Genomic DNA, 21,116 nt, shown 5'->3' with positions numbered 1-21,116 from the left:
GCATTCAAATGACCATCCACAGGTAAACAAATACACAAAATTTGGTTCTTCTGTCACCGAAAAGGGACTGGACCCGAGGGGGGTTGCCCTGGAAAGGTCTCACGTGTGTAGGTTCTTGACATCCTGCAGCAAAATTTCACAACACAAATCTGGGGAGTTTCGAGAGTTTGTGTATTAGATCCAAGGGCAGTGAAACAAAGAAAGGGCTTCAGAGAGAAGAGGCACAATCACAGCAACAAGAGTGAGCACAGGCAGAGCTGCTTCTTGAGAAACAGAAAAGTTAGACGCAAAGAAGGTCCTTGGAGACAGGATCAGGGGGTGAGCCCGGACGAGCTGCGGCTGCTCCCCTGACTGCAGGTCTCCTGGGAACCTTTGGAGATAAGGAGAAACAAAGCGAAGATATGCAGCAAAGAAGAGAAGGCGCATGTGTGCTCAATGAACAGCTCACACTGGGTCCTTTTTTTTAGGGTTTTACCTGTTTTCTAATGTTGAGGACTTTCGAGGAGGCCTTAGAAGAGTCATCTGCACAGAACACTCAGCTTTCCAGGGCCAGGGGTGTCACTGATGTGCTGATGCAACAAAACAAGCACACGGAGTGATCAGGGTCCTGCTCTGGGGACCTTCTCCTTCAGAAAAGTCACCAGAGAAGGGCTGGGACTGAGGTGGGTCTTCCCCTGTGTGGTCTGGAATGTCTGAACCATTTGCTTTCAAGTGCCCTTGGTTAGGGAAGATAAGGGCCTCAGATTTATTACCTGGCTGTAAATTGCTAGGCCTTATTTAGCTGTCAAACTCACTTTTCCCATTCCACTTGCCAAGGTGTTTTCCCACCTTTTTTACAAACTGCCTCAACTCCATACACTTGGGGACTCACATTAGCACTGAATTTCACACAATGATCATCTCTTGACAGACACCAGACATGACAGCCAAACTCAGGACCCTGGACACAGACCTTTGACTCAAAAGCCTGACCCTGGAGCAAACCCAAACCAAAACCAGGATGCCAAGCCCAAAGCCCCAAACCCAAAGCCATGTGCCCTCGCCCAAGCCAGACCATGAGGTCCGAAGGCCAAACACCAGATGCCAGGGACTGACATTGGACCCTTAATACCAGATCCCATACACTAGAACCAAAAGCTTCATCTGCACGTGGACCTCGCATGCAAACCCTGGACACAAAGCCACATTCTAAGAGGTGCAAGACCTTAGACCCACAACCGAATACATTTTGACTCTGAAGCACAGGCCCTGGACACAGGACACAGATCTATAACCAGGACGCCCTGGCCAGAATTTGGAGTTGGGGCCAGACCCGGCCCCTGTTGCCAGAGGCCAGAGGCAGGAGGTGAACTGGATCCTCCCATTGTAAACAGCCCAGTGATTCAATAAGATAAAACCCTTGTCTCTCCTAATGCAAACTTCAAAATTTTACCAGACTCAGCAGCAATAGGCCAAAGACATGGTGAGCAAAAGGATGCTGACCCTGGAGGGCAGACATCCACAATCTCTCAGCTGCAACAGGTTCAGGAGTTAGCACTGTCTCACCATTCATTCCACATCGCCAGCTTTTCAAAACCCTGGGGATTAAATAATGTGATTGTTTTCCACAAACCTTGTTGGCTCTAACACATGTGCGATAGTAATTAAAAAAAACATTATCAGATCAACACAAGATATTCAACATTGAATACGTGCATGAGGACAAATGAATACCGGACAATAAGGTGATATCAGGTGTATAGGACCTTTGGGAGCACGGGGGCTCCTTGCTTAGCAAGCTGGCGCTCAATCCATTGAGCCATGCAAGCAAGAGAAGGAAGGACATTTTATTTGACTGTTTTGGAAAACAGAGAAACAATTCCTAGTTGGGGCCTGTGGTTTTCCTCCTTAACATGACTTAGAAGATACCTACAGATGGGAAAGGTCACTGCAGTTCCATCCACACAGGGAGTGGAATGGCCTCTGATGCTTCTTGAAAACCCCTAGTCTGGGCAGTATTAGAACAGACCCTTGATGTGGGCTTTCTGGATTTCTGAAGATGCACTGCAAAAAATAAAAAGGAAAATAAACTGCAAGTGGACACTGAGGGGTAAAGAGCTTGCGTTGTCACCACAGTAAGAAGGGGCAGGTCTTACTAGGAAACTAATCATACGGCCCAAGTGTTCTCATCAACATCTCCCTGACCAAACCTTTCTCTTTCAGCGGAACCAAAGCCAGAGATTCACCTGTGTCCCTCCTGCTCTCTGGCCTTCTCCACTCAGAAATTCCTCGACCAACATATGAAACTCAATCATCCCTCTCAGGTTCTCCAGGGAACATCTGCAAGAAAACATCTCCAAGCAGTGGAACCCTGTCCAGGGAATCAGAATCAGTAGCACCAACAAACTAATACATATAGCTGGAATGATACAGCTGAAGGTAAGAGGTCAAAGAAAAATCCAAGTCTTTTCTCAAAAGGATTAGTCAGAGGAGAATCTCAAGACTCTTTCCCAAACCTTCCAAAGAACAAATGACGAGCTCTACGGAGCATGAGACGGTGATGGAGGAAGAGCCCCACAGAGGCCAGAAAGAGAGTCCAGAGGTTACGGACCAGTTATTCATGAAAAGAGGAGTGTCAAGAATTGCAATGATCAGGTATGGAGGGTGTTGGCAAGGCTTCAATGATGGGTCACATCTCATCAGAGACCAGAGGACACACTCTGGGGAGAAGCCCTGTGTTTGAGGGTGGACTGAGTAAGTCATTAGCATTAAGTTGCATATCAATAGCCATAGGAAGTCTAGGGCCCCTTACTCTTCCCAAGATTGTACAAACCCTTCAGTTTCATGGCAAGAGATGAGATGGACAAACAGTTCCACGAGTGATATGGGGATGTCAGCACCAATCTCCTTCATGGCTTTTGGATACCCTTTTCTAAAATGTGTTGTCTCCATACAAATACGAAGCCCACATCTCTCATTCTCCCATTACTGAAAGCAGAGAGTTCAGGAAGAGCCACAAATAACTCCCTCTTAGCCACAGAAATTCAACTCCTGCAAATGCTTAAGTCTTTCATCAATATACTTTGGTTCCTGCCCAGAGAGAGGGACTTGAGACAGATGCATCAGAGAAGGGCATTCCCCGGACTCCTGGGAAGTGGGGCCTCTTCTCCTAATAGGCTTCCTACCCTCCTCCCTTGGCTTCCCTTAGCTCTTCTCCTGGTTTCCTACAACCTCTGGAGCCTCAGAGGTGAATGGCAGGGAGGGATGATGCTTGTGCATGGACGTGAGCCTGGCCCAGTCTGGGCACCTGGTCTTCCTCACTCCTTGCTGCCCCTTTAGGGTCAGGATTTGCTGGCGCACAGCATACAGATTCCACATCAGTCCATACTTAGTGTGAGTCTCAGCTCTGTCTTCTCCAGCTGTGTGATGTAAGGCATGATTCTCAACTTCTCTCTGCCTGCTTACTAGTCTGTACAACGGAAATGGGAACTCCAGCCTTTTTGTTTGACATTCAAACTGGAGTCAGCACAGAAAGAATCTGGCAAGAGGATCGCTGAGATCACAAGTCCTGCTGAACAGCCTTCAGCGCCCATGTCTTCTGGGTCTTTAGTGCTGGACAAAGGGAGATTAGGACAGGGTAGGAGTCTGTAGCCAAATTCAGAATTTGAGCAGACCCCACTGCTTTTGCCACATAGACTCAGCTGCCCTGAGAAGGAGGCCTGAAGTAGGGGATGTGCCTCCCTCCAGATCACCACCCTCCCACTGAGCCTGGGCACCCTCAGAGCCTCCTCAGCACAGGCAGGTGGTACTGAGAGTGACCTGTGACACAAGACCCTCACCCACCCCTGGCTGAGGACTGACACTGAAACAGCATCTGCCTGCACTGGGGTGTTAGGCAGGATAGACGGTGAGCCAAGGCAGGGAGGGTGAGGAAGTCATGTGTCACCCACTGACTCAGCAGTCCTGAGCCTGGTCCAATTCCATTGCCAGATGTTCCAGCATCACAGGAAACACCGTGCTAACACGTTGAAATTGTAGGTATCATTTCCACCATCTGGGAAAGAAAGACTTTGAAACTATTCATCCCAAGGCCTAGAAAGTGGGAGGGAGTCTACAACATTCAAGGAAAGGACCCCCAAAAGAAATTTGGCTAATTGTTTGCCTCTGGTCACTATCTGTTTTATGAGAGGGTCCCTAGAGCTTACAGAAAGAGCCCATAGGTAAATGGGTAACTGCCTCAACTTTAACTGTCTCCTGTCTCATGTATCTATTTTATCCACCTCCTATCCCCTCTCTCTAAAAATAAATAAAATCTTTTTTTTTCAAAAAGAGACTTGAACAACAAGAAAGTAACAGCATGTTCTTGGATAGAAAATATATAATGATCCAAATTTCCCAGTTACCTAAAAATGTAACATGACCTAGATGAAAATGTCAGCAAAATTTTTTTTAATTCTCACTTGAGGACATGCTTATTGATTTCAGAGAGAAGGGAAGAGAGGGAGAGAAACATCGATGTGAGAGAGCAACATCGAAGGGTTGCCTCTCGTGTTTGTTCCCGCTGGAGACTGAACCCACAACCTAGACATATGCCCTGACTAGAGCTTGAACCACAACCTTTCAGTTTATGGGATTGTTATGGGAGGAACTTGGTTCTTCTTGCCAATGCAGTAAAGAATTACAGATTCTTTGGTGAATTGTGACAGTGGCCCCAGGCACGGATACCCACACCACTGGTGCACTCGCCCGGACCCCTGGGGGGAAGCCAGTTAAGTTCCTCACAGTAGAAAGGCCAGGAGAGAATTCAAATAATGTGGCTGCATAGGCTGAACAGAGAAGTGGCCCGGAGGGCAATGGAGGTGGCAGCGTCCCTGTCCACCCGGAGAAAACGAGCAGGGCCAGAGCTGCTCGTGCAGGACGTGCTGGTGGGCGGCCAAGCGGTCCGGACACTGAGACTGACACCTAGGTGGCCATGGTCCTGGGTCCTGATGCCCTTCGCCTTCTGGACTGTGCTCTGTGCCCAGTAAGGCTCACCTGCCCCACGTGAGCTGGCAGGGCCCACCGTCCAGGGGCCGTGGGTCAGAGCGCATTTCAGGCGTCCACTAGCAGGGTGTCGTCCCTGGGCGCAGAGGGAAGGAGGGGCCAAAGATCAGAAGGACTGGGAGACACACAGCACCATCAACCCACTGGGCCAATAACATTTACGGGATGATTCACCCAAAATGGCAGAACACACACACTTTTGAAGCACACAAGGAACATTTCCCAAGACTAAAAACATTTCAAAAAGACTGGGGATTGACTGTGGGGGCCGGGGTGGGGGGTCAGGGGAGAGCAGCGGGGGGAATTGGGACGCAGTGTCTGACACAGAGTAACATCCGTGCTAATTAAATGGTGGTTTCAACTGCAGCCCAAGAAAGAAATGAAACGGCTCGTTTGCTCGGTCTACGGTGGTGTCGCGGCTGCACCAGGCTCCTTTCAACACTGAACAGCCATTCGCAGAAGCACAGAGCCTCACCCCACCAGGGCCAAGGAGGGAGGGACAGTGAACAGGAGGGACCGGGGTGTGACATGGGACCAGGGTCACTTTGAAGCTCGAGGGGCCTAGTCTCAGTCTCAGGGATGAGCAGCGTTCTGGTGGGTCGAACCCCAGCCATTTGGTCAGTCGAAGGGGTTTCTGCTCCTTCCATCTGACCCCAGGCTACGCCTCCGAAGACTGAGAGGAACAAACCACCAAGTCATCCTGTTAATATAACATAATATAGCAAAACATAACATAACGTAACATTATAATATAATATAACACAACATAACAACTGCATAACATCAGTGTGAGAAGGTGCCTCACGTTGAATGTGCAGACCGCACTTCGGAGTTCATGCAGCAACGACAGGTTTCTCACAGTCACGCTCTGTCTTTCCTGGGTTGTGCTAATGCCACGCTGCAGAACGTGAGGCCACACGTGCCCTGAGTGACAATACCATGTTAACTGTGACCATCGGCATTATGAGCAAAAGCTGTTGAGTAATAGCTCAGCTCCCAGCTTCATCCATTTACATTCACCAGGTGCCCAAAGAGCACATTGGACCTCGATCGGCATGGAAGTGACACCCTCAGGCAGCTGGAAGGACAGTGGAACTCCCCAGCCATCCAGCTGCTGGAGAGGACCAGCTCGCTCTTGCTTCCTGACTTTCAGAGGGATTCTTCTGGCCTCCACTCTGCCAGAGACCCAGTCAGAAAAGCTCTGGGGCAGCTTCCACCTGTGCCTCAGTCCTGGAATGACCTCGGGTGAAGGCCACCCATGGTGTGGGGGCCACATCCTGTGACAGCGGCAGCAGGGAGGAGTGGTGCTCAGAGTCCCCAGAAGACAGACAAACCAAACTCACACTCACCCTCACACACCCAAGGCTTCACAGACACATAGAAATAAATTTTCCCACATTTGACTCTTCATATGTTTATTTTATTTAGATCAGAATAGATACCACCAAAGAAGAAATCAGGACCACCAGAGCTTAAACAGAGTGTAAAGCTGAGTCTACTCGAGTGCAGGCAAGGGGCGTGAGCCCATGAAGAAACGCACTGAGCAAATGCAGGGCCTCGGCCCTCGACGGGGGTCCTGGGCTGTTCCATGAAGGGCTGATGACCATGGCTGTGGGTGGAGCTGAAGGAGCCCACAGAGTGTGCACAGGGGTTAGAACAGCCCTGGGTCACTGGTCCAGATGGGGTCTGGGGTCAGACCAAACGCATGCTCTTCCGTGATCTGCAGGTGGCTGGAGCTAGGTGTGTGGAACACAAGAGTAAGGTGCGTTATCTCCTGCACACGTGCTGCTATAAGTGGAAATTCTTGGTATATAATATAAATTCACTGACTCAAGATGTATTGATGCCCTGAAATTAATCACTTCCTCCTGATCTTTGCTCATACATCTTTGCATTCGAGAGACTTTCCTTGTTGTCCTAAGGTCGAATCCCCTGTCCCACTCCCACCCCCACCCCGTCACCACCAGGTGCCCTGCCACAGGGGTGCTTTTTGCTCTGTCTCAGGTGCACGCCTCCCTGAAGCTCCCCAGGAAAGTGCTGAGTTCTACGTCTGGCCGAGTTTTCAGCACCCAGGACAGCGCCCACATAGTGTGGGTGCTCGGTGAGTATTTCTGCGTGGAAAGCGCTGCCTGGATCCTCTCAAAGAGCAACAGTAGTATCATACACGACGCGGACGCTCTGAATTTCAGGCAGAGGTGCTGAAACCTTCTATGAACAGGCGCGGGGGAACGGGAGCCATGATTCGGAAGGCCATTTCTCAGCACACTCGGAACCCCTGGAGCCTCTGTTGTAGGAGCTCTGTCTCTCTGCATCCCCGCCCTCTTCCTGCCTGGGAGGGCCTGCCCCAAGCCCCAGTGCTGGGTTTGTGACCAGTGGGGGGCGGGTGTCGGCTTGGTCAGCTGCATACTTTCCGCTTCCCATGGGGTGTGTCAGAGAGCGCAACCTCTGCAGCGGGCACAGTCCTGATGCGGCCCCACCTGATGCAGCCATCTACATGAGTGGCTAGGTTTAATGAGAGACCACTGTCTCCACAGACAGTGGAGACAGCTCCACAGGTCACAGCTCCGAATTGGGGGTGTCCTTGTCTGAGCTTGTGTGTTCCTGCGGAATGGAACTGCCGGCCTCTCTCAGCCCCGTGGCAGCGCTGGCGGCCAGCACAGCCAGGGCAGGGCCTTTGGGCAAAAAGGCCCTGTTGTGAATGAAGGACCCCAGAGAGCCAGGCACTTATGCTTTGCTTCAAGCCACAGAGTGGGAGGCAAAGCTTCCCCCCACCAATTTGCCTTGGTATCCTTGCCACAAATTAGTTAACCATCCATGTGTGGTTCTGTTTCTGGACGGCCTGTTCTAGTACAGTCTGATGGAAATGAAACTCGGGCTGTAAACGTAAGCTGCACATGCAACTTTAGATCCCCCAGTGGCCACACTTCACGAGGGGGACAGCTATTGGACTGCCGTCTTGATAACCCATGACTTAGTCAGCCATGAGCACTTACTCACTGGTGATATTTCATAACAAATGGGTCCATGCTGGATGATGTGGAGGGGGTCCTCCATGAAATACATGTCAAGTAAAAAAAAAAACAGAGTAAGTGTGTCCATAAGCCAGAGCCATGGCTGACAGCAGAGCCCACGAGTTAGGACTTCCATGCAACACCACAGAATCAGCACTCGGGTTTCCTTCCTGCCCACACTGTGCAGAGCAGAGAGTAAGAAAGACTCTTGGTCCATAAACAGTGCCATGAGTAATGTCAAGTTTATTTAACTCTAGGAGGCAGGAAATGGCTAAAGAGTGAAATAAATCTTCAAATACAGTTTAGTTAGACATAACATGCAATATTCTATGCCTAGCCTCATGGGCTCAGTTTCTGATTGGATCAGGTGTATCACGCTAGGCAAAATAAACCAGACAGAAATGGTGAAGAACCATAATGCTCCACTCATCTGTGGGATGATAAAGTACGAGCAGCAAGTGAACAAATGAGAGCAACAAACAAACCCTCATCTCCACAGATGACACCAACATGGTGGTGACCAGAGGGGAGAGGGTGGCAAAGGGTGAAAGGTCAAACTGATGGTGTCAGGAGATGTGACTTTGGGTGGCGGGCACACGGCGCAGCATACAGACCCTGTGTCATAGAAATATCCTCTTGAAACCCATATACTCAAGGTCACCCCAGTACATTAATTAAAAAATAAGAAAATAAAGATTTATGGGAGAAACAATACTAGGAGAATAAAAATATGAATAAGCATGCCTTCATAATTATTGATTAGTTAACAAATAATAATTGAAATATAATAAAATCATGTTAACAAAAACATCATTTTCCTCTTACTCCAAACCCCATAAAATAGCAGCAATTATAATGTTAAAAAGAATAAATCTGTCCTAGTACAGTACTAGACCACACATTTGGAAGTTTTTTTAAGTATTAAAAATATACTGGATGGGCCCTGGCTGGTGTAGCTCAGTGGATCAAGTGTGGGCCAAAGGATCATGGTTCGATTCCCAGTCAGGGCACATGCCTGGGTTTCAGGCCAGTTCCCATCAGGGGACACATGAGAGGCAACCAAACATTGATATTTCTGTCCCTCTCTCCTTTTCTTCCCTTCTAAAGATAAATAAATAAAACAAAAAATGTGTGTATATATATACTGGATGGGATCTACGGGCCAAGAGGAGGCATCCAAAGTCCAAAACACAAGCAGAAGCACCTGGAGATGCACCACAGCCACCCTGGCTCTGACCCCTGGACATTTTTTTAAATAATCAAATTCTTTAAAAGTAATCTCAGGTTACAAAAATTTGGCTTTGAAAGGCAGACAAAATAAAAAACTCCCCCATAAAAAAGTATCCCAATTCATTGCCACAACTAACATTACTTTTGTGTCTTCATATCTTCCTGTTTCTGGGTGCACCGCAGGTGTGCACCGCAGGTGTGCACAGTTGGAGCAGCAGTTTGTGTGCGATGCTGCATCCTGTGTTTCAGGGACGCGTGTGCGCCGTGTCGCCTGCCTGCCCCCACCCCATGCGGCAGTCATTCTCTGACTGGACATGTGAGGACTGGTTTTCTTCTCCCTTCTCTTTGGCCTTTTGGGTTGTTTCCAACTTGTACTGGTATAAACAATACTGCAATTAATATATTTAGTTCTCAGCTAAATTTTAATCTGTTTCATGAACCAAAAGGATCTGCAGTGACTTCTGCACCTTCCTGTGGACAGAAGTGAACATCCTGGCCTCAGAGTGGGGAGCAGGCTGCACATAGGTATGCTGCCCACTGTGACCAGCGGAGTGGCCGTGTGAGGTCCCTACAGTGTTTTGGACTGTGTCTCTGTGGCTTGCTTGTTGTTTTGAGGGGATTAGAGCAAGGCCCCTGTTGCTTCAGCCTAATGGGAACCTCGGGGTTGGTAACTGCGCCTTGGACAGGAGAGCCTCTTTTTTAACTGGTGTCCCAACCGGCTGTGCCATGCTCTTCACCAAGGCTCAGGCCAACTGTGCGATTTTCAAGTGCTTTGAAATACTAGGTGCCACTGACAAGGTTCCTGTTCTCTCATGAAGTATTTTGTTACCACAGGTAAAGCGATGCCCAAAGAGATCACAGCAGATAGGGCACCAAGTAAGGGTCTTAGACATGAAACTATGACAGTTTAAATGTAGAACTCCACAGATTGACAACTGTAGACAGATGCAGCTAAAAATGAATTATTTCCTGAAAAATCAAACCATTCTCAAAGCCATCTGGTATGAATTTCATAGGCAGAGAATTGAGAGGATCAAGGAGAAAAAATCTAATTATACAATTATTCAGAGTAAAATGGAGACACGAGAATTGGGCTCAATGAGTTCACTGAGAGTTTGTCAGAATGAGTGAAAAACAAGTAAGCACCTACAGACACCACTGGGAAATTTCAGGACAAGGGTGAAGGGGAAATATTAAAAGATGACAAGTTGAAGAAGAGAGGGGGAGAGAAAGCAAAGAAAACAGTTGCCTACAAAGGAACAACAATCACATTGGGTTCCCCCTTCCTATTAGCAGCAACGATGCTGGAAATATGTTTGAGCGTAGAATTTGTACACAGTCAAAAACTAATGATGAAGCAAGAGATTGGATTGCAGACACGTTCGGCCATGTTAGAACTTGGAGAGGTTACCACCTATCCATTTCTTTTGAACAAATGAAGGACTTACTTTACCAAAACAAACAAAAATGATGACTTGAAGTGGGCAACATGAAACGCACAGGACCGTAATGAGAAAAAAATGAAATAAAAGAAAGTCATCATCTCACAAGTTTCACATGTAGAAAACTAAGAGAATGGAGGGGAGAAAAGTTAGGTGTCTAAATAGTTCAGAAAATGTGTTACTGGGAGCTTCAAGCTACAGCAATCCCATGATTTTAGCGCGTGAGGTGTGTTGGTGTGAAGACAGGGAGGGGAGCCTGGTGGGAAATTAGGGGGATAAAGTGATATAAAAGGCTTTGCCTTTTTAGGAGAACATAGAAATAATGATTAATTCTGCACATTGGAAAAAAATTGAGGGTAATTACTAGAAAAATACAAATAGATGTATAAGTCCTTAACTGTAAACTACTGGAGAAAAATAATAATAAAATAATATAACGAGCAAACCTCAAAAGAGAGGAAATAAGAAAGCAAACAAGATGAGGTAATATATAGTAAAACCTGCCGACAATCACATAAATAAGAACTGGTTACATAGTCCTAGTAAGAGAAAAGATCTCAGACCCTGTCAAATAGTATTCAAATGCTTATGCTACAGACAAATGATCTGAAACAAAATGACATAGAAAGTTTGAAAGTAAAGAAATGACAAGAAGATGACTTCTGGTTAATGTTTAAAAGAACAAGTAATTACTCTGTTGTTTAAGAAGATGTGCAGGTAGACAAATATCTCTCCAATTCGTAACTTAATTTAGCATAGCTTTATTTTACAAGCTGTTCGAGTTAGTGTAAAAAAATAAAAAACAGAAGAAAGACCAAAAATCAGTGAGCTCAGCACCCCCTCAAAAAACTTACAGGAAAAACTGGAAATTAAACAAAAGAAAGTAGCAAGCAACCATCAAAGAGCAGAAATTAAAAATTAAAAGCAAATATATAATAGGCAGGATCAAGAAGCCAAAAATTGTGTCTTTGAAAAGACTAATAAAATGAATGACTCCCTTACAAGAAAAAGAAAGAAGTAAATAAATAAATAAGTAAATATGTAGAATTAAACAGGTAACCTCTCTACATATATTTATTTAGACAATAAAATAAAAATATGCTCAAATTTATGAGCATATTTATGCTGATAAATTTGAAATTATAGATGAAGTTTACAAATAATTAGCAGAACACAAGTCATAAGGATGAAACAAGGAAAATTTGAAAATCTGCATAGTTTCATAACTGTCACATACATTGAATCTATAATTTAAAATCTCTCCACAAACCAAACTCCAGGCCCAGACTGTCTGCACTGGGAAGTTCTATGAAATATTTTATACCTGAACAATGCAAATTTTATACAGACTGTTACAGAGAACAGCAAGAGGCAGGAGCACTGCAAACTTGTATGAGGTCATTATACCAAATCCTGACAAAATCGATCACATTCATGAACATGATATCAAAGCAGACTCCAGCAATAAACACAGAAAACACACTGACCAACCTGTTTCATTCCAGGGATGCAAGAATGACTATAAAGCATTGTCTCAATTAGATGCAGAAAGAGTTTTACACAATTCATCATTTATTCATGATTTTAAAAACTCCCAGCAAGGACCCAAGACAGCCGAGGATTAAGTAGGAGCTACACTCACCTCCTCGCAGGAACAAACTGGAGTCACAACCAATTCATGGAAAATCATCCTGAACAACCAACTGAACACTAGCTACAGAGAAGCCTTAGAACCGTGAGAGGGGAGAAGCCACACCACCTCAGCGAGATTGGGAGGCAGTGCAGAGAGGGCGTAAGAGGGCTGGCTGGGACCGCACGGGTGGCATCTGAGGTGAGGGAGAGATATTTCGGCAGCTGGGGTTCCCATTGAGAAGTGTGGGGTCCAAACCAGAGCTGGGAATGGAACCCACATATAAACCAGCTGTGAGAAGAAGTGGGGCTTCTGTCCACCAGGGAGAGATAGCTGGAGATGCAGAGAGCCTTTTAACGGGACAATGCATACAATTTCATTTGCAGCCACTTACCTTGGGGTCTGGCAGAGGGAGGGCAGAGTGGACTAGAGATACTTGAGGAGAGTCTGGGGTTGGTGGCTCTGGGGAGAGAACTGAGGGCACAGCAACCAGGATCCCTGTGCTGAGTCATCTCTCATACTGCAGGAGCCGTCTCTCTCAGCCAGAGCCCTCCCCTCCACGTGGCATCAGGCTGAGGGGAATCAATAGCCCCACTCATAAGAATTACTCTGCTCCACCCTGTGGTGCTTACACCTGCCTGTTGAGGAGCACACCTGAAAGACACTCACCGATTAGCCCTACAGAAAGCCTGCAGCCAGAGGTGGACCCTCCCAGTGCCAATAAAACCCAGCCTGTTGCCCAGTCTGGTTCCTTCTGCACAAACCCAGGCCCAGCAGAGGAAGCCACATGCTGTGGATCACTGATGGCTCCAAACAGGTTGCCCAGAACCAGTCCCAGGCAGGGTTTGACTTAGGCCTGCACCAGACTCTTGCAGATTTACCTATTACATAAACACAAACACAAAAAGGCAGTCAAAAATGGGAAGACAAAGAAACTGGCCCCAAGTGAAAAAACAAGAGAATTCTGCAGAAGAACTGTATGAAATGGAAGCAAGCAATTCATCAGATAGAGACTTTAAAGTAATGATTATAAGGATTTTCAACAGCATGAAAAAGACATAGAAACCATAAAAAGGACTAATCATAAATAAAGATGCAATATCTGAGTAAATAATACACTGGAAGGAATAAACAGTAGGTGACATGAAGCAGAGAACCTAATTATTGTTTCTGGAAGATAAGGCAGAAAAGAACACGGAAGCATAGCAGCATAAAGAAAAAGTTTTTTATTTTTAAATGAGGAGAGCTTAAGAAGCCTTTGGGACAACAGGAGGTGTAACAAAATCTGCATCATGGGGACACCAGAAGGAGAAGAGAGTGAGCAAGGGCTCAACAACATATTTGAAGAAATAATGACCAAAAACTTCCCAAATCTGGTGAAGGAGAAAGATACAAACATCAAGAAACCTCAGAATCCATGCACCCCAATGTTCATAGCAGCACAATTCACGATAGCCAAGAGTTGGAAGCAACCTAGATGCCCATCGGTCAATGACTGGATCAAAAAACTATGGTACATTTACACAATGGAATTCTATGCTGCAGAAAGGAAGAAGGAGCTCCTACCCTTTGCAACAGCATGGATGGAACTGGAAAGCATTATGCTGAGTGAAATAAGCCAGGCGGTGAAAGACAAATACCATATGATATCACCATTAACAGGGATCTAAACAAAACAAACAAGCAAGCAAAATATGACCAATGACACTCAAATACGGAACAGGCTGACAGGGTCCAGAGGGGAGAGGGGAGAGAATCATAGGGGAAAAGGGGATGGACTCTCATGAACAAGTATAAAGGACACATGGACAATAACTAAGGGTGGGGGGCAGAAATGGGAGGGAGGCGGGGAGCATGGGGCGGGGGGTGGGCAGGGTTGGGAATATAAGACAGAAAGCTGTACTTGAACAAGAATTAAATAAAGAAATTATTAAAAAAACAAACAAGCAACAGCATTATTTGAAATATGTGATTTTAAAGAAGTGTGAGAAGTAATTAAATAATTGTCTTAAAGTAAAAAAAAAAGAAANAGAGAATCATAGGGGAAAAGGGGATGGACTCTCATGAACAAGTATAAAGGACACATGGACAATAACTAAGGGTGGGGGGCAGAAATGGGAGGGAGGCGGGGAGCATGGGGCGGGGGCGGGCAGGGTTGGGAATATAAGACAGAAAGCTGTACTTGAACAAGAATTAAATAAAAAAAATTATTAAAAAAACAAACAAGCAACAGCATTATTTGAAATATGTGATTTTAAAGAAGTGTGAGAAGTAATTAAATAATTGTCTTAAAGTAAAAAAAAAGAAACCTCAGAATCCCAAACAAGTTGAACCCCAAAAGACCTACACCAAGACACATCATAATTAAAATGATAAGGCATAAAGACAAGGAGAGAATCCTAAAAGCTGCAAGAGAAAAGTGGATAATTACATACAATGGAGCCCCAATTAGACTGTCATCTGATTACTCATCAGAAACACTTCAGGCCAGAAGAGAGTGGCATGAAATATTCACAGTAATGAAAAGCAAGGACCTGCAACCAAGGCTACTTTACTCAGCAAGGCTATCATTTAAAATTGAAGGAGAAATAAGGAGCTTTCCAACTAAGAAAAAGTTAAAGGTATTTGTTAACATCAAACCAGTGCTGCAACAAATGTTAAAGGGCTTGCTTTAAGAAGAAGAAAAAGAGAAAGAAAAAACAGAGGAAAACATTCTAACAATTACATGGTACTACATATGTATCTATCGAGAATCACCTTAAAAGTAATGGCTTAAATGCTCTGATCGAAAGACATAGGGTAGCTGAATGGATAAGAAGACAAGACCCATATATATGCTGCCTCTAAGAAACCCATCTCAGATTGAAAGACACAGACTAAAAGCAAAGAGATGGAAAAAGATATTTCATGCAAATGGAAAAGAAAAAAGCACTGGGGTAGCAGCCCTTATATGCAATGAAATAGACTTTAAAGAAGGACACAACAGAATGATAAAGGGAACGACCCAACAAGAGGACATGACCCTAGTAAACATTTACACACCCAACATAGGAGCACCTAAATATGTGAAGCAACTGTTGATGAACATAAAGGGAGAGATCGACAGCAATACAGTCACCGTCAGGGATTTTAACACCCTGTGGACTTCAATGGATAGATCATCCCAGCAGAAAATCGACAAGGAGACGGCAGCCTTGAACAACACACTAGATCAAATGGATTTAATTGATATCTTCAGAGCATTTTCATCTTCTGTGACCACAATGCTATGAAACTAGAAATCAATCACAAGAAGAACACTGAAAAACACACAAAGACATGGAAGCTAAGTAACATGTTATTAAACAGTGAATGAGTCAACAAAGAAATCAAAAGATAATTTGAAGCAAATGAGAATGAGGACACAACAATCCAAAATCTCTGGGACATGGGGAAAGCAATCCTAAGAGGGAATTTCATAGCATTACAGGCCTATCTCAAAAAAGCAAGAAAAACTCAAATAATCAATCTAACTTTACACTTAAAGTAACTTGAAAAGAACAATGAACAAAATCCAAAGTGAGTAGAAGAAAGAAAATAATACAGATCAGAGCAGAAATAAATGAAATAGAGTCTGAAAAACAATACAAAAGATCCATGAATCCAAGAGCTGTTCTCTTTCATTCTTTTGTTCTCTTTGTTTTTTTTTATTTTCTTGTTTTCTGTCCTCTCTCTTCTCTCTTTGTTGTCTATTCTCCCTTTTTACTCCCGGTTCTCTTGATTCTGTCTGTTTTCTCTTTCTTATCTCTGCTCTCTCTTCGTCCTCTATTTGCTCTATGTTTTCTTCTTTCTCTGTTTTTCCTTCTCTGATTTGTTTTCTTTCTGTTCTCTCTCTCCTCTCTTTATGCTCTCTGTGCTCTCTCTGTTCTCTTCTTACTCTGTTTTCTCTGTCCTGTTTCCTCTCTGACTGTTATTTCTGTTCTCTTCCTCTTTTCTTTCTGTTCTTTGTGTTCATTTTGTTTCTCTGTTCTGCAAGTTCTTCTTCTGTTCTCTCCATCTTCAATGTCATGCTAATGATGCACACCAAATGGCAGCATAGAATAACTTTTGACAGACATTCAGATGTTATAAACTACTTTCACAGTAGAGGACAGAGGAGAAATGTTTTTCACTGTTACCTCCACTCAGATCTTATTTCCAAGAGTCACACTCGATGACAGGAGAGGTTTTCTGTGACTTTTATTAAGGTTCTAGTATTACAGAACACACCGTGGAGAAGGGGGAACAATATACTGTTACCAAAAGGACCCCCCATTAGGTCCGCATTGTCTGCCGCCAGAGGAAAGACGTCTCTCAATGCCAGAGATTCGTGAAGAGGAAAGAAAATGTTTATTTAAACCTATACAGACTTAAAGTAGTGACCTAATGTCTTCATTAAAATATCAAAGTCTTTTAGGATACCCACAGACGCACACAGTCCTTCCTTCTCCCTCTGCCCTAAACTGGGTACCGCATCTCAGGAAAAGAAGTAGATTCAGGCTTCTGGCACCATCAGCTGTGTCACTGGCCAGGATCAAGCTGCGTGGTTCTCCCTGGCAAAGCTGCGAGGGGGTCTCCACTCTGGCTAAAGCCATGGTTCTTCCCTTAATGGATGCCATGTATGGGTTTAAATCCCCACGCCAATCCTCCTCTGCAGCCCCATTTCCGACTCCTCCCACAACTGACTACACTTGTCCACACTCCCCTAACCTTCCAGCTTTACTGGGCTGCCGTAGTGAGTCTGGGCAGGTGTGCCCCGTGGCGTGGAGCCAATCAAGGTGATTGGCTCCATTCAGTACTCTCAGTACTGTAGCCAGGGGGGGTTGCCTCCCAGTTACATCTTGGGTGGAAGACACTCCCCTCTCCCTGGCTCAAAGCATGGCCACAGCTGTTTAACAAATCTCTGCAACCAGTTAAAGGTTATTGATATGTTAAATGACCATGCCAGAGGTTAGCTGCAAAACTCTTGCTGTACAAAACAGCCCTGCATGTTCCTGCTCCATGTGTCCATTCCCCCAACTCACACTTGTGGGGGGAAGGGGTGAGGACATCCTAATATCTCCTGGACACCTCGAGTTCTGGACCCCATTCCGAATCCCTATTTAGGGCCCCCATCTTGGCTGTACACTGTTTTCGCTAGTGCTTTACTTTATGGCCTCCACTTGGATGTTATTTCCAATACACACACTAGAGGGCAGCAGATAAGAGCTCTTCTTGGTGATAACCTGGGTGGTGTAATTCACAAGATGCAGTTCACACTAGGTAAGAGCAGAGAGGAGCTTCTACAGGTGAGCTCCACTCAAGTTTTGTTCTTAAGATGCCCACTAGATGGCAGCATAGAAAGTCTTTCCTTGTGGCCACCACTCAGGTGTTATTGCCAAGGTTCATAATGGATGACAGCAGGAAAAAACCTTCCACAGTTTATCTGGAATAGAGAACTAGTGTCTGTAAATGTGTTTTATAACATTTCAAAGTCATTTTCATGTGCTGTTGGACACCGCTCTGCCTGGTTTCAGAAGCTATATAATGCTCCTCCCCCCCTCCCCCATGGCTAAGGCTGAGTAAAAGACCTTGGGACCATAAGCCACTAAAGAGACAAAGCTTATCTTCCTTGTAGGGGCACCACCTCTGCCCCCTTTAACTTCACCCTGCTGAGGCCTGGGCAGATGACTGGTTAGTCAATGATGGGTAAGATTCCTCAAGGGAGGGACGACCTGAGACAGGCACGGTAACAGAGGAGTCATCAGGGAGGGACTTGGGGTACAATAGAAAAAGGGGGTGATGGCCCCTCACCCCTCGGCTTTGATATAGCCTGATCCTCATTCTATGTGTAAAAAGTCTCCTGATCTCTTGGCTGCCCAAATCCCCCACCTGACTTAAACCTGAAACAATCCAGGGGGTGGTGCAGCCCTGTGCTGGAAAGGGTGGTGGGTTCCTGAGATGATCAGGCCTAAGAAAGAATGCATAAAATCCTTTGAAACCTGCTTTTCAAATACCCTCAATTTAAATGATAAGGGTCCAAGCACAGAATGAGTTTGTTTTCTCAAAGTTTTATGGCCCTTTAGCTATCTGACCCTGACTCAGAATAAGCCCTAGTAGTTCTTTGAATGTTATCTATTGTTTGATCATTACTGCCTGACAATGATTGAGCTTTGTGTACACATCCTTTATTCCTGTGCAAACTGAACCAAATAGAAGCCCATTGAGTGACAGGCTCCTGGCCCTTCTTGTTTGAGAGACCAGCCACCTTTCCTCCCCAAACAGATCACGTCTTGGTAGACTTAGTCTCGTATGTGGTGGGGTGGGAGGCCTCTGTGGGCAGCTCCCCACCCCACAATGCACTTTTTTAGAATAAAACAGATCTCCAATATTTATAACAATTATTTGTTACACAAATATTAGGAAACATGGAATTTATAAACTGTGATAATCTATTAATATGAACTTACACATTATGCTCTGTCCCAATTATACGACTTTATTGAGGGTCAAGAACTTACGTATTTTTATGTATGCCAAAACATTTGCACATAAAAGACATTCTATAAATGTTTATTGACAATATAATGGGAGGACCCTTTATTATTTTCACCTTGATTTTGGTTCTTTGCTTATTATCTGCTTTATGTACCTAGATAGGTGATTCTCGGTTACTGAGTTTCTTTCAGGAAGCTATTTTGACTCATGCGTCCCAGTGTGGATATTTCTGGGACCTTATTACTTGGCTTATTTTTAGTGCAGAGTCCTGGAAATGGCCCTGAGAGGGATATTGGGAGCAAAATAGGTAGAAAGAGAGCTGGGGGAACAACCAGAACGCGGAGTGATGTCACACTTGTCGCAGGTCTCCTGTGCTGCAAGTAGACTGCCTGCCCTGAGCCCCCTCCTGCACCGAGCATTGCCACGTCCATGGCTGCCACAGCCATGCCAACCGCATGTCCCACCCGCAGGCCATCCTTGTTGCCAGTTTCTCTCCTGCACTGTGCCAGCAGGGAGTCAGCATGATCTCTGGCTCCCAGACCTCAGATATAGGGACATATGGTCCTTAGTCAGCAGTACTGACTGTTTTATATTATAGCTTAACAGCCATTCCCGTTGCTACAACCAAGAACTTTGTAAGTCTGGAACGCATTCAGGAAGAAAAAGTTGCCTAGCCTAAAAGATTAAAAGTATTAGAGTTAACTCTTATGCCTAAGCCCACATTCAGATGTTGAAAACCAACAGCCCTGAGTAAAAATGTATTCACTCTGTCTCTAGTTTTTCAGTGCTGTGCCTAAGAGAGAAACAGGACAGGAAATAGAAATAAGCATCCTAGGATGAAGAGTAATACAAAGTAAAGGGAGATAAAAAAATTAGCAGACTAAGGCTCAGAAATTCAGGAATATATTCTCTTAGATATTTATTATAATCTCCAAAAATTAAAGCAAAATAAGGCCAAAGAACAAAAACCACGTTCTATACAGAATCCACATACAGATTTAATACCTAATAGAGCACATACAATTTTTACACCATTAATTTCAAGAAAGAGAATTAAAACTTCACAATGTGAATACACTTTATAGCTTTACACTAAGACAAGAGCTCCTGTGGACACATGAGGAGTCACACTATTTGCTGTAGTTTCCAACTAAATGTCATGACCACTACATGAAAGCATTAAGCTGTTGTTACTCAATATTGTCTCAAGAGGAGCCCACAGTGTGGTCACTGCGGAGCCCAAAGTGTCTGGCTATAAAGGACGGTCTCCATCTGCCCACATCCCGGCACACGTTACGGGAAACATGGAGCATCTGTGGTGCACATCTGCCTACTCGGCACCGGACAAAGCGAAGCCTTGCGGTTCGGTGCATGGGAGAAATGTCTGTGTCAACTTTCCAACATGGCTTTAAAGCAGTTTGTGTTTTGTGACCACGTCTGGGGCTGCTCGGCACAGGCAAATATGACAATGCTGCAGCTCATCTTCCTCATGGGGACAAAAAGAGAAGAAATATGGGCAGCTGGATGGCTCTCAGGGGGCCAGTTTGGCTCTGGAGGACAGGATGCTGTACGGCTGCGGGCTCTGTCGTCTTTCTGTTCACGAGAGCGTACTGTGACGGCCCCACTCATTTGCTGGATACAGTCCCTCACAGCGAGTTCTTTCTGGGATCGTGTCCGACCTGTTCAACAGAGTCACTCTTGACGCCTGCGACTCTCACAGGCCCTCTGTTGCCCTGCCCTGCCTTCGTATTTCGATGGTGCCCGGCATTCTGGCCTCTCCATCTCCAGTCGTTGAGTTGAGAACGGAGCACATGGTATTCAGTGACTGTGTGACGACTAACTAAACACTGAAACACTCTTAAATTATTATTCTCATGTTGGCTACCTGTTGACATTTTTTTAAAGTTTGGCAAAAGCCATCACTAAACACTTTAGTTCTTCAGTGGGTTGATGAGCTGAGTACAAATTTCAGGCTTTTGTCCAAAACTGGCCCACATGTCCCCAGCAGGAGCCCAAACCCTGCAGCACAGCTGGCACATCCTCACATGTCCATTTCAGGCGAGTGCGGCGGAGGGAACCGCAGGTTTCATGTGACGCACAGACAGCCTGCCATCGGAAAAACTGCTCTTCCTCACTTTGAGTGAGCGAGTCCTAAGTCTTTTAAAGGGATCACGGTTTACTTGCTCAGTAGATGAAAAGGCAAAGCACACTGTCAAGACGAATGCTTTGCCCTAAAAATTGAAATGGTAGGAGTTCAAGGTAGTCGACCTGCTTTAAACTTCACAT

Source organism: Sturnira hondurensis, unplaced genomic scaffold (assembly GCF_014824575.4).
Source record: "Sturnira hondurensis isolate 20B ecotype Veracruz unplaced genomic scaffold, ASM1482457v3 Scaffold0024400, whole genome shotgun sequence".
NCBI classification, from domain to species: Eukaryota; Metazoa; Chordata; class Mammalia; order Chiroptera; family Phyllostomidae; genus Sturnira; species Sturnira hondurensis.
The sequence above is the reverse complement of the archived record's forward strand: the minus strand, read 5'-3'. Positions refer to the sequence as shown.